We start from the raw sequence: 14,128 nt of genomic DNA on the forward strand, positions 1-14,128 counted from the left end.
CAAATATTTTTATCAATATTTGAAAATAATTGAATTCATAAGAAGAATTTTATTTCAAATTCGTGAAAATAATTGAGTTTTTGCGAAGAATTTTAATACTTTTGAAAATAATTGAATTTCTAGGATGAATTTTATTATTTATAAATATAATTGAAATTTTGACAAGAATTTTATTAAAATTCTTTGCAAATAATTGAATTTCAGATAAGAATTTTATTATTCAGAAAGATAATTGAAATTTTGAACAGATTTTCATTTAAAATGTTTAAAAGTAATTGAATTTTGCAGAAGAATTTTTGATATTTATAAACATAATTGAAATTTTGAGGAGAATTTAAAAAAAAAATTTTGAAAATAATTGAATTTCTGTAAAGAATTTTCTTATTTTTGAAGATAATTGAATTTTGCGAAGAATTTTATCAGAACTTTTGAAAACAATTTAATTTTTATGATAAATTTTATTATTTATAAAATTTTGAGGGAAAATTTAAATTTATATCGGACTGTTTGATATTAATGTATCTGTTGTTGAGAAATTTGATTTTTTCTTACAATTTTGACAATTTCGTGTTTTCTTTTTGTCGTTTTTTTTTTAAATTTCATGCGACTTTTTTCCGACTTTTTTTGAAAATTTTATACGACTTTTTGTTGTCAATTTATGCGACTAAAGCGACTTTTTGTTGAGTCTTAAAAACGATCCGTGCCCTGTCAGATAACAATTAAGTGACAAATTTTCATAACTCAAGAAAAATAAAAAAAAGAGAAAATCGACGCTTGAAACAGTGAATAGGAAAATAATCAAAAATGCAATAATGACTCATTTATAGAACGACTGAAAGGAACACAAATAGATAAACATGACTTTGTTTAATTGATTCCACGTGCAGTCATTACATTGTGTTACATTCATACAGACGAGAAAAGAAGATTTATTGTCTATCTATCGTTCAGCATAAATAAACGTGCTCAAAGAAACATAAAATAAAAGTTCCCCGAACTTTTTGCAAACAAAGAATCAATTCAAATATATTCGTAAATATCCTAAAAAATGTAAAATTCGTAAATTTTTGCAGAAAGAAAGCAGCAAAAAATGATAAAATCGTTCAATAGAAAAATTTTTTTTTTTTTTAAAGACACCCTTAAATATTATATTTAAAGAACACGAAAGCAAAAATACATTTTTTTCGCACGCAATAATTCACGAAAAAGAAAAACCTGTTTAAAATCTACTTCAGTTTAATCACCAAAGAGTTTTTTAAATCCTTTGAATTCTCTTAAGTGCCTCTGCCAAAGTGTGAGAACCAGCTGTGCATCTCTCGCATCTGGAAATGTCTTATTGTACACACTGGACTCAACTCAATATATTTATTTCTTCGCTTCTTTTTCATAATTCTTGTTATATACTATATACAAGAAATTATGAAAAATAAGCAAAGAAATAAAATTTGATAGCAATTAAAATGAGAGCAAAAATTTTCATACTTGAAAATTAGAATCAGAAAAATGATTTTTAACTATAAAAGAATTCTTACTGAAAATGTGCTGAAAAGATACTTTCTCCCCTAGGAGAAAAAGAATCCATTTCTTTTTCTTTTTTGTAGAAAATAGATAAAAAATGTTTCTACTCACTTGCTTGAAAACAAACATCTTAAAAAGTAATATAGTCGTTTTCCACTGTTGCTTACCTGAAACAAAAAAGACATTAAATTAGAAAAATTAGAACAAAACAGACAACAAATACAATATTTCTAAGAATATCAAATTGAGACAAAAAACGAATCAAAAGTGTTGCTAGGCAACACTTTTAATTCGTTTTTTGTCTCACTTTATTATCCTTAGAAAAACAGTGAAATAAATGAAACAGTAAATAAATTCGCTAATACTAAAAAATCAAAAAACTATTCTCAAAAATTATAATCAAATTCTTTAAAACGATTCAATTATTTTAAAAAAATATTCGAAATTCAATTCTTTTCAATATCTAGTATTTTCATAAAATTTTGTAAAACAATTTAATTATTTTAAACAATTGATAAAATTCATACAAAATTCAATTACTTTCATAAATAATAAAATTTCCACCGAAATTCAATTCATTTAGAAATAGCAATTTCAGAGAAATTTCAAAAAAATCAATTATTTAACAAACTGTTTATACAATTCTTCACAATAATTCAATTACTTTTCACTAATAATATTTTTCATGAAAATTTAATTATTTACAACTTTGATTTTAAAATTCTTTGCAAACATTCAATTATTTTCATAAATAATAAAACTTATCGAAGAATTACAATTATTTGTAACATTATTTTAAATTAATTAATAGAAAAATTCAATTAAGCTCGCAAATAAAATTTTCCAAAAGAATTTTAATTATTTAAAATAAAATTTTCATATTATTTATTATATTTCGAAAAAATTTAATTTTTTAAAACAATGTTTATAAAATTCATATGAAAATTTCAATTATTTTCAAATATAACAAAATTTTTCACAGAAATTCAATTTTTTTTAGACATTTTAATAAAATTTTTCGCTATAAACCAATTATTTTCATAAATAATTAAATTCACCTCACAAATTCAATTGAAAATTTTGAAAATTTTAATAAAATATCTTACCAAATATTTAATTATTTTCATAAAATATTAGAATTTTTCACGTGAATTCAATTATTTTCAAATATTTTAATAAAATTGTTCGAAAGAAATAAATTATTTTAAATACATACAATTTTAATCAAATTTTTTTTAAATAATTCAATTATACTTTTAGATTTTAGTAAAATTCTTCTCAAGAATTCAATTATTTTTATTAATTTTAAAACTCATCGCAGGATTTCAATTATTTTTAATACAATTTTAAATGAATTCCTCAAAAAAAGCAAATATTTAAAATGATTTTGATATAATTTGTTTATTAAAAAATTTGGAATTTAATAATTGTTTTTAATTTTATTTTTAATTATATTTCTTCAAAGAATTTAATTATTTTCAAAAATTTTAATGAAATTCTTCGGAAAAATTCAATTATCTTCACGGATAATAAAATTATTCGCAGGAATTCAATAATTTTTAGAAATTTTTATAAAATTCTTCGCAAGAATTCAATTATTTTTCAAAATAATAAAATTCTTCTGAGGAATTAAATTATTTTTTGAAAATTTTAATAAAATTCGTTGCAAGAATTCAATTATTTTCATAAATAATAAAATTCTTCTCAGGAATTCAATTATTTTAATAAATAATAAAATTCTTCTCAGGAATTCAATTATTTTCATAAATAATAAAATTTATCGTAGGATTTCAATTATTTTTAATACAATTTTAGAGGAATTGCTCAAAAAATGTCATTATTCTTAAAAATTTAATTTCAATTCCTCGAAAAAATCAATTATTTAAAAAAATGTTTTTTTTAAATTCTTCGAAAGAATTTAATTATTAAAGATTAATAACAAAATTATTTTAAATTTAATTATTTTAAATTATTTTCAGGCAGTTTAATAAAATTCTTTTCAAAATTCAATTATTTTCATAAATAACAATATTCATCACAAGAATTCAATTATTTTTAAAAGTAAGAAATTTCTTCTCGGAAATTCAATTATTTAAAAAAATTCTAATAGAATCATTCGCAAAAATTCAATTATTTTCATAAAATATAAAATGCTTTTTAGGAATTCAATTATTTTCAAAAAAATTTAATAAAATACCACACAGACATTCAATTCTTCTCGAAAATTTTAATAGAATTCTTTGTGAAATTTAATTATTTTTAAAAACTTTTCGCAATTCAATGATTTTTAATATCTACTATTTTCATGAAATTTCCAAACAGAATTAAATTATTTTTATAAATATTTGAATTTTTTCGCGTATGAATAATAAAATTCGTTGCAGGAATTGAATTTATTTTCAAGATAAGAAGAAAGTAAATATTTTTGATGAAAATTAGGAAAAAATCAAGAAAATTAAATATAGAATGGAATTTTTGGTCAGTTTTGTAAAGTGTCTAAAACAATCTTTTTATTTATTTTTTTTTTTTTTTGGTCTTCAAGCTTAATTTTTTAATAGCTACTTTTTTTAGTTTGAAAGCTACTTTTTGTTACTTTTTAAAAATTAATTATCCAGTGCGAAGTCTGCAATTTTGTCATAAAAATTAGTACATACTCAAGACACTTATTTCTGCGCTAAAGAATAAAAAACCAAGTTTATACAATAATTTGAGAAATTATTTACTATGTAATAATTTTTCATAAAAAATTATAAAGTACATACTTTATTTCTCAGTAAATTAGAATATTTATTGCAAAACGAATAAACCTCCCTCCCCCACCTCTCTCTTTTTTTCTCTTTCATGACGACAACAAGAACGGCATTTAAATATAATTTTTTCTCGATTACTATTAAAGTAAAGTAAAATATAGACTGCAGAAATAATAATAAGGTAATACAGACTCCGTGAGAAAGTGAAACGCATCAATCATAATATGGTATGTATATATATATGCATATATATGGGAAAAAGAGTGCATATAATATCTACTTTTACCAGGTCTTAATTAATAATTAAGGTAATATTACATAAAAAAAATGCGAGGACTTCTTTTTCCAACAAAATTTTTTGTCATTTTTTTTACTCGAAAAAATTTCAATTGAATTCTCTCTCGATTGTTTTCTATATATATTTTCACTCCTTGTAGATATATATACATGAAGGAAGAATTTAATATTCCAAATGCATCGTAACTGCGTGTAAAATTCAATGTACTACACACAAAATAATACACAATCGTTTATTGTATATGCAACTTTATTTAGGAGACATATGCTTCTTATAGACGAATATAAATTTGTCTGTGAATAATGCAAATACTCGCGAAGAATTTATTTTATTTCGAATGAAAGTTTATTTTTTTTCTAGTTTTTAATTGCGGAAAAAAAAATTCTCGGGAATTGATTCTTTTGTGTCTCGAGAATATCAAAGCAGGAATTTATTTATATGTTCCTACAATTTTTTATGTGCCAATAATACGGAATACTTTTAAAAAATCGTAATTATAGCTATGTAATTATCAATATTCTAATTATTGTCCAGTGGCAATAATTATTGTTTATGGATCAATAATTATTTTTAATGCAAATAATATTATAAGTCACCTTTTTTCTGATGCAATTGATAAAGTAATTTCCAATTTGAAAATGAAATTTTAAAAAATATTATTATATCAATTCAATTATTATTTTCAAGAATGTTTAACTAAAATTCTTCTTTAAATCGATTAGTTTTAATAATTTTTCAAAAAGTTTTTTGACAATTTTTTGTCAATTACAAAAAACAATTTAACGAAATTTCAATTATTCGTATAAATTCTTTCATTAAATATATACCTATTAGAAAAAAGAAACTTAAAATAATATAAAAAAAATTCAATTAAACTTTTTCAAAAAAAATAATTTCAAATTTTCAAAATTCAATTATTTCTAAAAATTTACGTTATATTGATTTTAATGTTCAATTATCTAAAATTTTGACTAAAACTCATTTTTAAATCAATTTTTATTAGAAAACTCTACTAGAATTCAATTATTTAAATACAAAAATAAATAATTTATTTAATAATTTAATGTTTCTTAAAATTCGATTCTAATAAGAAATTTTAATAATAAATTTTTAAATAATTCAATTCTTTCGACGAGTTTTAATAAAATTTATAAGAATAATTACCTAAATTTTTCGAGAAATTCCATTAAAATTGTATTAAAAATAATTTAAATTCTGCGATGAGTTTTATTATTTGTAAAAATACATAAATCCCTAAGAAAAATTTAAACATCTTTTATGAAAATAATTGAATTTTTTAAAATAATTGAATTTCCAAGAAGAAATTTATTACTTTTAAAAATAATTGAATTCTTGTGATGAATATTGTTATTTATAAAAAAAATTGAATTTTGCAAAGAATTTTATTAAAGTGCCTGAAAATAATTGAATTTTCAGGAATAAATTTGTTATTTATCTTTAATAATTAAATTCTTTCGAAGAATTTAAAAAAAAAAATTTTTTTGAATAAATAGATTTTTTCGAGGAATTGAAATTAAATTTTTAAGAATAATTACATTTTTTGAGCAATTCCTGTAAAATCGTATTAAAAATAATTGGAATCCAAAGAAAAATTTTTATATTTTTAAAATAATTGAATAGTTGCAAAGAATTTTCTTAAAATTTTCAATAATAATTGAATTTCTGAAAATAATTTCATTATTTATGAAAGTAATTGAATAGCTTCAACGAATTTTCTTAAAATTTTCAAAAATAATTGAATTCTTGAAAATAATTTTATTATTTATGAAAATAATTGAATTATTGCGAAAAATTTTATTAAAATGTTTAAAAAGAACTAAATTTCTGTGAAAAATTTTGTTATTTTGAAAAATAATTGAATTCTTGAGAAGAATTTCATTAAAATCTAAAAGAAAAATTCAATTATTTCAAAAAAAAAAGTAATTAAAATTGTATTTAAAATAATTGAATTCTTTAAAACAATTTTATTAAAATATTTGAAAATAATTTAATTCACGTGAAAAATTCTAATATTTTTGAAAAAGAGTTCAATAGTTGGTAAGAATTTTATTAAAATTATTGAAAATAATAATTGAAATTTTAACGAGAATTTTCAAAAAAATTTAAACCCTAATTGAATTTCTGCAAAGAATTTTATTACTTTTGAAAATAATTGAATTTCTGAATAGATCATTTTTAAAATCAATTTTTAATAGAAAATTCTACGATAATTCAATTATTTAAATACAAAACTAAATAATTTATTGAATAATTAAATCTTTCTGAAAATTGAATTTTCATATAGAATTTAATCAATAAATTTTTAAATAATTGTATTCTTTTGACGAATTTCAATAAAATTTTATATGAATAATTACATTTTTCGAGGAATTCGATTAAAATTGTATTAAAAATAATTGAAATTCTGAAATAAGTTTTTATTATTTATGAAAATAATTGAATTATTACGAAGAAATTTATAAATAAAATTTGTAAACAATTGAATACCTGTGAAATTTTTATTATTTTATGAAAATAATTGAATTCTTTTGGAAAATTTGAATAAAATAGTAGGTATTGAAAATAATTGAATTGGGGAAAGTTATTTAAAATACTTGAAATTTTGTCAAGATTTTTATTGAAATTGTTGAAAATAATTGAATTTCGGAGAAGAATTTTATTACTTATAAAGATAATTGAAATTTTAATTTTTGACAAGTAATTTATTAAAATTTTTGAAAATAATTGAATTTTTGTCAAGAATTTTATTAAAATTATTGAAAGCAGTTGAATTTTGGAAAAGAATTTTATTATTTATAAAAATATTAAATGTTTTGGAAAATTCTTATTTATTTATTTATATAATGTCTTATGGGAGATTTTATAAAATTAAAAAATATTGAAAATCATTGAATTGTGGAAAATATTTGAAAATAATTGAAATTTCGCCAAGAATTGAATTAAAATTTTTGAAAACAATTAAATTTCGGAGAATTTAATTATTTCTAAAAATAATTGAAATTTTAACGAGAAGTTTGAAAATTTGTAGAAAAATGAAGAGACGATGGGAATTTTCTATTGTTAACGAATTAGTTTATTGATATGTGCTTTACATTTATTGCAATAATAATGTGAAAGCCATAAAATGAGTGGAGGATGAAACATGCACTTGTACAATAACGAAGCACGCTAAGTTTAGCACGAGTAAAGGCTTGTTGATTTTAATTGTCGTTGTACAACACTGTATTCTTCTTTCACGGTCTAAAGAGTGACACTAGTGTACCACAAACACTATAATTTTCAACTTTATACCGTTCAAAATGCACATCACTTTTTTTCATATATTCTCTCACTCATATCTGCTGCGACAATACCAACAACAAAAAAGAATACTTTTTCTGTTTTTCATTATACCTCTCAAAATAAAAATAATTGAAGAAAGTAGGATTGTAAAAAGTTTTACCTTAGGGGTACAAAAGATTACTTTACCCCCTGGTTCCAAAAATGTAATTTCATTTTTAAAAAAAGGAAGTCTTGTTTGTTTTGTTCAGTCACAATTGAGATGAAAAGCATTTTTTTTAGTTAAATAAATAAATTCCGTAGAGAATTTTTCCTTCCATGATAAACTTATTGAAAAAAAAGAAATACTAACACAACACGTGGAATCAATTAAACAATGTCACACTTTATCACTGACTTGTTACAATAAGAAGACGTTCAACGACCTAAATATTCATTCTTTGGTATAAATATATAGATAGATAATAATTTTTTTTCTCTTCGCAACTATTTATCGTTATAATAGACTTGTGCGAAGCAACATTTGCAATAAATAATTTCCATGAATGAAGTTTTAGTAACAATCGGTATAGAGGAGAAAAAAAAAACTCTTTTTGCACATATTGACCATTATTTTGTCCTTCGTTTCTTTCACATAGTTATAAACATATATACGTGTATTTTCCATTGATGATAAGAATTCAAGAGTCACTATTATACACATGGCGTTATAATAAAACGCAACATTCCCAGGGTCATCCGCCATGGAAGTTGAAGAAAAAAAAAAATGTCATGTATTGTATTTTTACACTCATGGAGGTCTGTGACTTGACCCGTTTTCAGTCATAAACGATTTTATGCTTAGATATACGCGCACCATATGTAAACTATTTTTGTATTTGGTTATTGGATTTCTGAAAATCTTCACGCAAAAAATATCAATTTGAAATTGATTCTCACTTTTATTTAGTACCTAATCTATACACTGAGAAAACAGTATAATTATCAAAACATAATTATTTTTCTTTTTTCGCAGTCAACTAAAAATTATTTTTGAATAAAACATAATAAATTTCTGATTCAATACATAAGTTTGATTAAGTTTGAATTAAGTTTAATTCAACTATAAAATATGTTTCATTTAAGCATAATTTTCTGATTAGCTATTTATTTTCACTATATTAACTCCGAAAGTATTCAATTGCAATGAATTGATACAAAAAAAATGTAGATCAAATCAAAATTTTGAGCCAAATTTTTGCTATCAATTTAAATCAATTTAAATCAATTTAAATCAATTTGATATCAATTAGATACTTTTAAGAAAAGTGTTTTTGAATTTAAAAAATTATTTTACTCTCTGTAGAATTTTGCGGTTATTAGAGAAAAATCAACAATTAAATTTGCCTCTTTACTGAGAATAATTTTTACTATTTTAATAAAAAATTTCCCCAAAAGAATTGAATAATTGAAAAAAAAAATGTTTATAAATATTCTTCGCAAACATTCAATTATTTTCATAAATAAAAAAATTTTCATAGGAATTCAATTATTTAAAACAGAATTTTCCTAATATTTTCCGAAAATAATCAATTATTTAAATAGATTTTTATCAAATTCTTCGCAAGAATTCAATTATTTTTATAAAGAATAAAATTCTTCTCTGGAATTCAATTATTTTTAAAAATTTTAATAATAACCTTTGCAAGAATTTCAATTATTTTTAACAATATTTTAATAAAATTCTTTAAATGAATTCAATTATTTTAAAATTCTTTATAATAATTGAATTGATTTCAATATAATTTTAATAAAATTTTTTGAAAGAATTCAATAATTTAAAAAAATTTAATAAAATTATGTACCTATAATAATTGAATTGCTTTCAATACGATTGTAATAAATTTTTTTGAAAGAATTCAATTATTTTCATAAATAATAAAATTCTTCTCAGGAATTCAATTATTTTCATAAATAATAAAATTCTTCTCAGGAATTCAATTATTTTTTAAAATTTTTATAATAATCGTTGCAAGAATTCAATTATTTTTATAAATAATATTCTTCTCAGGAATTCAATTATTTTTGTAAACAATAAAATTTCTTATCTAAAATTGTATTACATACTTTTAAAAGTTTTAATAAATTTTGTGGCAGGAATTCAATTATTTTCATAAATAATAAAAGTCATCGCAGGATTTCAATTATTTTTAAGATAATTTTAAATTAATTTCGCTAGGAACGTAATTATTTATAAAAATTTGAATAAAATTCTTTGAAAAATTCAATTATTGAAAAAAATTTGATATAATTTGTTTCCAAGAGTGTAATAATTATTTTCAAAAATTTGTAATGCAATTCTTCGTAAGAATTCAATTATTTTAAAAATTCTTGATAAAGTTCTTTATAAGAATTTAAATTTAAGAAATATTCAATTATTCAATAAATTATTTATTTTTGCATTTAAATAATTGAATTCTCGTCCAAATTTCTAATAAAAATTGATTTGGAATTGAATAAATTAAAGTTTTGAATAATTTTATTTATAAATTTCAAGAATAAAATGATTGATTTTTAAAAGAATTTTGGTATCAATTTAATTGAATTTGGTATCAATTTGATACACTTTCAAGAAAACTGTGGTTGATTAAAAAAAATTTTCTCAATATTGAATTTTAATGTTAAAAATAAAATTAAAAATAAATCCAAAATAATTGAATTCCAGAGAAAAATTCTATTATTTGCGAAAATAATTGACAATTAACAAAAACAAATTAATAATTTTGCGAATATTTCTAACTGGAATTCCGCGTTATTCATTTATAGAGATTTTAACTATATGAAATCAATTATTTGTACCGAAAATCTAATATTGATAATAATATTTTTTTTCTCGCGATTTGATGATAATGAAGAATTTGATGATGATGATTATGATAATGATCAGTGACGATGCTGACGATAAAGATGATACAGTAATTATATTGTAGATAAGAATGATAGTGAAGATAAGTATCATGATGATGTGATATGCTATTTTTTGTTTCTTTCTTAAAATTATATATGTTTACATTATGCTGAAATGAAGATTGTTTCTTGTGAAGCTATAGAAAAAAGAGATAATGTATGTCAACTTTGAATTACCACGAAGAAAATTTAAAAGTGAAATGTTATATAACATTTACCTGATATTTTATTCTCATGTCAAAGAATAAGTAGCGAATTTTAAAAATACTGCGTTTGCAAAAACAACTTTTTTTATTTCCAAAAAAAAGAAGTTCCAAAATTCTCAATAATTCTCCAAAAAAAATCTATTTTCAATCTCTATTGTAGAACATACTTTTTGACACTAGGGACAAAAATGATACTTTTCGACCCTAGAGTCAAAAAGTATTTTCTACATTCGAGACGAGTAATAAATCAGTGAATTTAATTACTATTATTAATAATAATGATAATAACTATAATAATAGTAATAAAAATAATAATAGTAATAATAATAATAGTAATAATAATAGTAGTAATAATAATAATAGTAATAATAATAGTAGTAATAATAATAATTATAACAATAAAAATTAAAGTAAACTCAACGTTATGGAACGTGGAAATAGCAGAGCGCTTCTTTACTCTAAATAAGTGTCAACGTCTCTTTTTCCTCTCTGAAAAATTCTTACAACAAACTTAACACTTTGAAGTTAAAGTAAAAAGAGATAAAAGCGGAGCATGAATTGTTGGCTCAAAATTTACGTAACAACATCCTCTTTGGCAACAACGCGATTTCATGAAATACTTTGCTTAAGAATAAAAATTCAATAAGCCGCGCAAAGAAATATTTTATTTTTTTCCTCTTTATCGTAAATTATTAAATCTTTGGGATTACAAAATAATCACTCAATTATTTATTTTTTGTTCTGTTTGTTAAAATTCAATTTAATATTAAATATTTATTCTTTTTTCAAAAATATAAGAATTAACCAAAGTTTATACTTGATTAAACAAGAAAAACAAATTTTTTTAAAAATTTTATACTGGATCTTGTCATTCAAATTTATTCCAAAGTTATTAGCGCACTAAATGACTTATTTAAAATAAGAAAGAGAAAATTTACATTTTTATTTTCAACATCGCACCTTTATTTGTGATACGAACAGAAGTAAAGAAGCAAATTTACAAATTTTCTTGCGACATTTGAGACATTTATTTTTATACAATGGATTTAGAAGTAGAGAGAAAGAAATTCTATATTCTTTTCGTTATTTGAATAACTATTTATCGCTTACGTATATTTTGTGGTGTTTTATTAAATATATATTGTAATTCAAGTATTCAATTCTCTTTTGTCTTGAAAAATATATTTTTTGTCAGCAAAAAAAAATTTTTTTCATGAATTTACAATCTTTCTGCGAAATGATCCCAAAGTTTCTAATATTTAACGAAGGAGAAATAATTAAAGATTTTTTCCTGTACTTTTAATTACGAATTTCGTAATGAATTTCAATATTTTAATAATAATAATAATAATTAATAAATTGAAATATTTAATAATAATTATAAAATTTAACAATTATTGATTATTAATTATTAATTTATTAATTAATTAGCAACAATTATCAATAATTAATAAATTATTATTATTATTAATTAATATTTACTAAATGTTATATTAATTATTTTGTAATACAGAATTGAATATAAAAAAATTTATACCCAAATAACACAGTATTTGAGCTCAATATTACCAATATTGCCTGGCAATGTTCAGGCAATATTGACGCAAAAATTAATTACTTTTCAAATTTAAATTAATAGAAGTATTTTTGGAGTATTTTAATATTTTTTGCTTTTTAACTTGACTATGCCAGAGACATCCGCGAGGTCTTAAATTAAAGCTTCAGTCATACACTACGAGTTCAAAAAATAGAGGATTTTGAAAAAAGTGGGGGTAAAGACCCAAACAAATTTTTTTTTTTTGATTGTTTGATATTGGACTCGTTTTCAATGTATTTTCGCCCGACGAGCACGATACTGAGATTTAACAGAGCCTAGCACGTCAAGATTTTGAGAAAAGTGGGGATAAACTCGTTTTTTATCTTAACCCCCCACTTTTTTCAAAATCCTGACGTGATAGACAAATTCGGAACCCTGGATCGTGTTCAGAGGATGAATATACATTGAAATCCACTACCATGTCGAAAATAAGTAAAAATTTTTTTTTTTTGAATTTTTACCCCCACTTTTTTGAAAAACCTTACTTTTTTTTTGTCTTGCGCACATTAGTCTTAAAGAACGGGTATTGAACTTTAATTTAAATTCTAATGAAAATCTCTATGTCGAGATAAGAAAAAAATATTTTGAAAACCCAAAAAAGTATTTTTTGGGTTTTTCAAAATATTTTTTGTGCCCCAATTTTTTCAAAATATTTTTTCGTATTAATTCAAAAAAGGCACATTAATTGGATCTAATAAAATAACGTTAAAATTTGCAACCCAGAAGAGGAAAAGGGAATAAGATTAACGTTCAAAATAAGGATGTGATAGAGGTTGCTCATTGAATGACCCTAGGTGAAGGAAACCACTAAAAAGGCCAGTTATAATCTCGTCTAAATCAATGTGGTAACCTGTAGAGCCAAGTATCACTACCTTTTTCTCGCATACAGAGACATAACGCGACGGGTAAAGTTTTTTTTTTGTACGAGATTGTAGATAAAGTGGGCGTACGAATGGCCAGGTGTTCCGCGAAAGCACTCTACCATGTTAAGGTTGGATGTGGACATTGAACATTACTCAAGGATATTTACATTGTCCTAACGTACAAAGATTATCGTCTCAAAAAAATTATTTTTCTTCCTAAAACCGCAAATCAAAAAATTATATGCAAAATCGCTCGCCCCAAAAAAGAAAGTTCAAAAAGACATTTTCGAAACTGAACAAAATTTTAATTTCCTATGTTCCTGAAGTTTTACTTGTTTCATTCAAGTAAGTAGTTAAAAAAATTGCCTGCCAGCAAAAATTGAATAATTATTCAATTTTTTTCAATTACGCACCAAAAAAATTTTTTCGCCAACTTCAGGGACCTAATTTCCTAAATTTAGGATTTCCACAAAAAATTGATTTTTTATTTCCCCGATTTCCAAACTTAATAACAAATTTATTTTCAATTAAATTTCAATAAAATTTCAGGAAAGAATTCAATTTTTAGTAAATTTTAATATAATTCTGTATAAGAATTGAATTATTTTCAATTCAATTCGTCGAAAAATTGCAAAAATTCAATTATTTTC

The 14,128-nt window shown here is 21.5% G+C and overlaps 1 protein-coding gene and 1 long non-coding RNA gene across 3 annotated transcripts in view; both read right to left on the reverse strand.

The window, feature by feature from the left end:
* Positions 1–14,128, reverse strand: part of LOC122506901 (epidermal growth factor receptor) — a 184,558-nt gene that overhangs the window by 113,421 nt on the left and 57,009 nt on the right. The gene's annotated exons all lie outside the window — the stretch shown is intronic.
* LOC122507069 lies at positions 1,163–11,609 on the reverse strand. 2 transcript variants are annotated; one of them, XR_006302088.1, is made up of 3 exons: positions 11,440–11,609; positions 1,630–1,685; positions 1,163–1,322 (listed from the first exon to the last, which is right to left on the reverse strand). It is a non-coding gene; the product is annotated as an uncharacterized LOC122507069 (long non-coding RNA). The 2 variants fall into 2 exon arrangements; XR_006302085.1 differs by lacking the exon at positions 11,440–11,609 and adding an exon at positions 8,030–8,104.

This window comes from Leptopilina heterotoma, unplaced genomic scaffold, assembly GCF_015476425.1.
Source record: "Leptopilina heterotoma isolate Lh14 unplaced genomic scaffold, ASM1547642v1 Lhet_0, whole genome shotgun sequence".
In the NCBI taxonomy this organism is placed as follows: domain Eukaryota; kingdom Metazoa; phylum Arthropoda; class Insecta; order Hymenoptera; family Figitidae; genus Leptopilina; species Leptopilina heterotoma.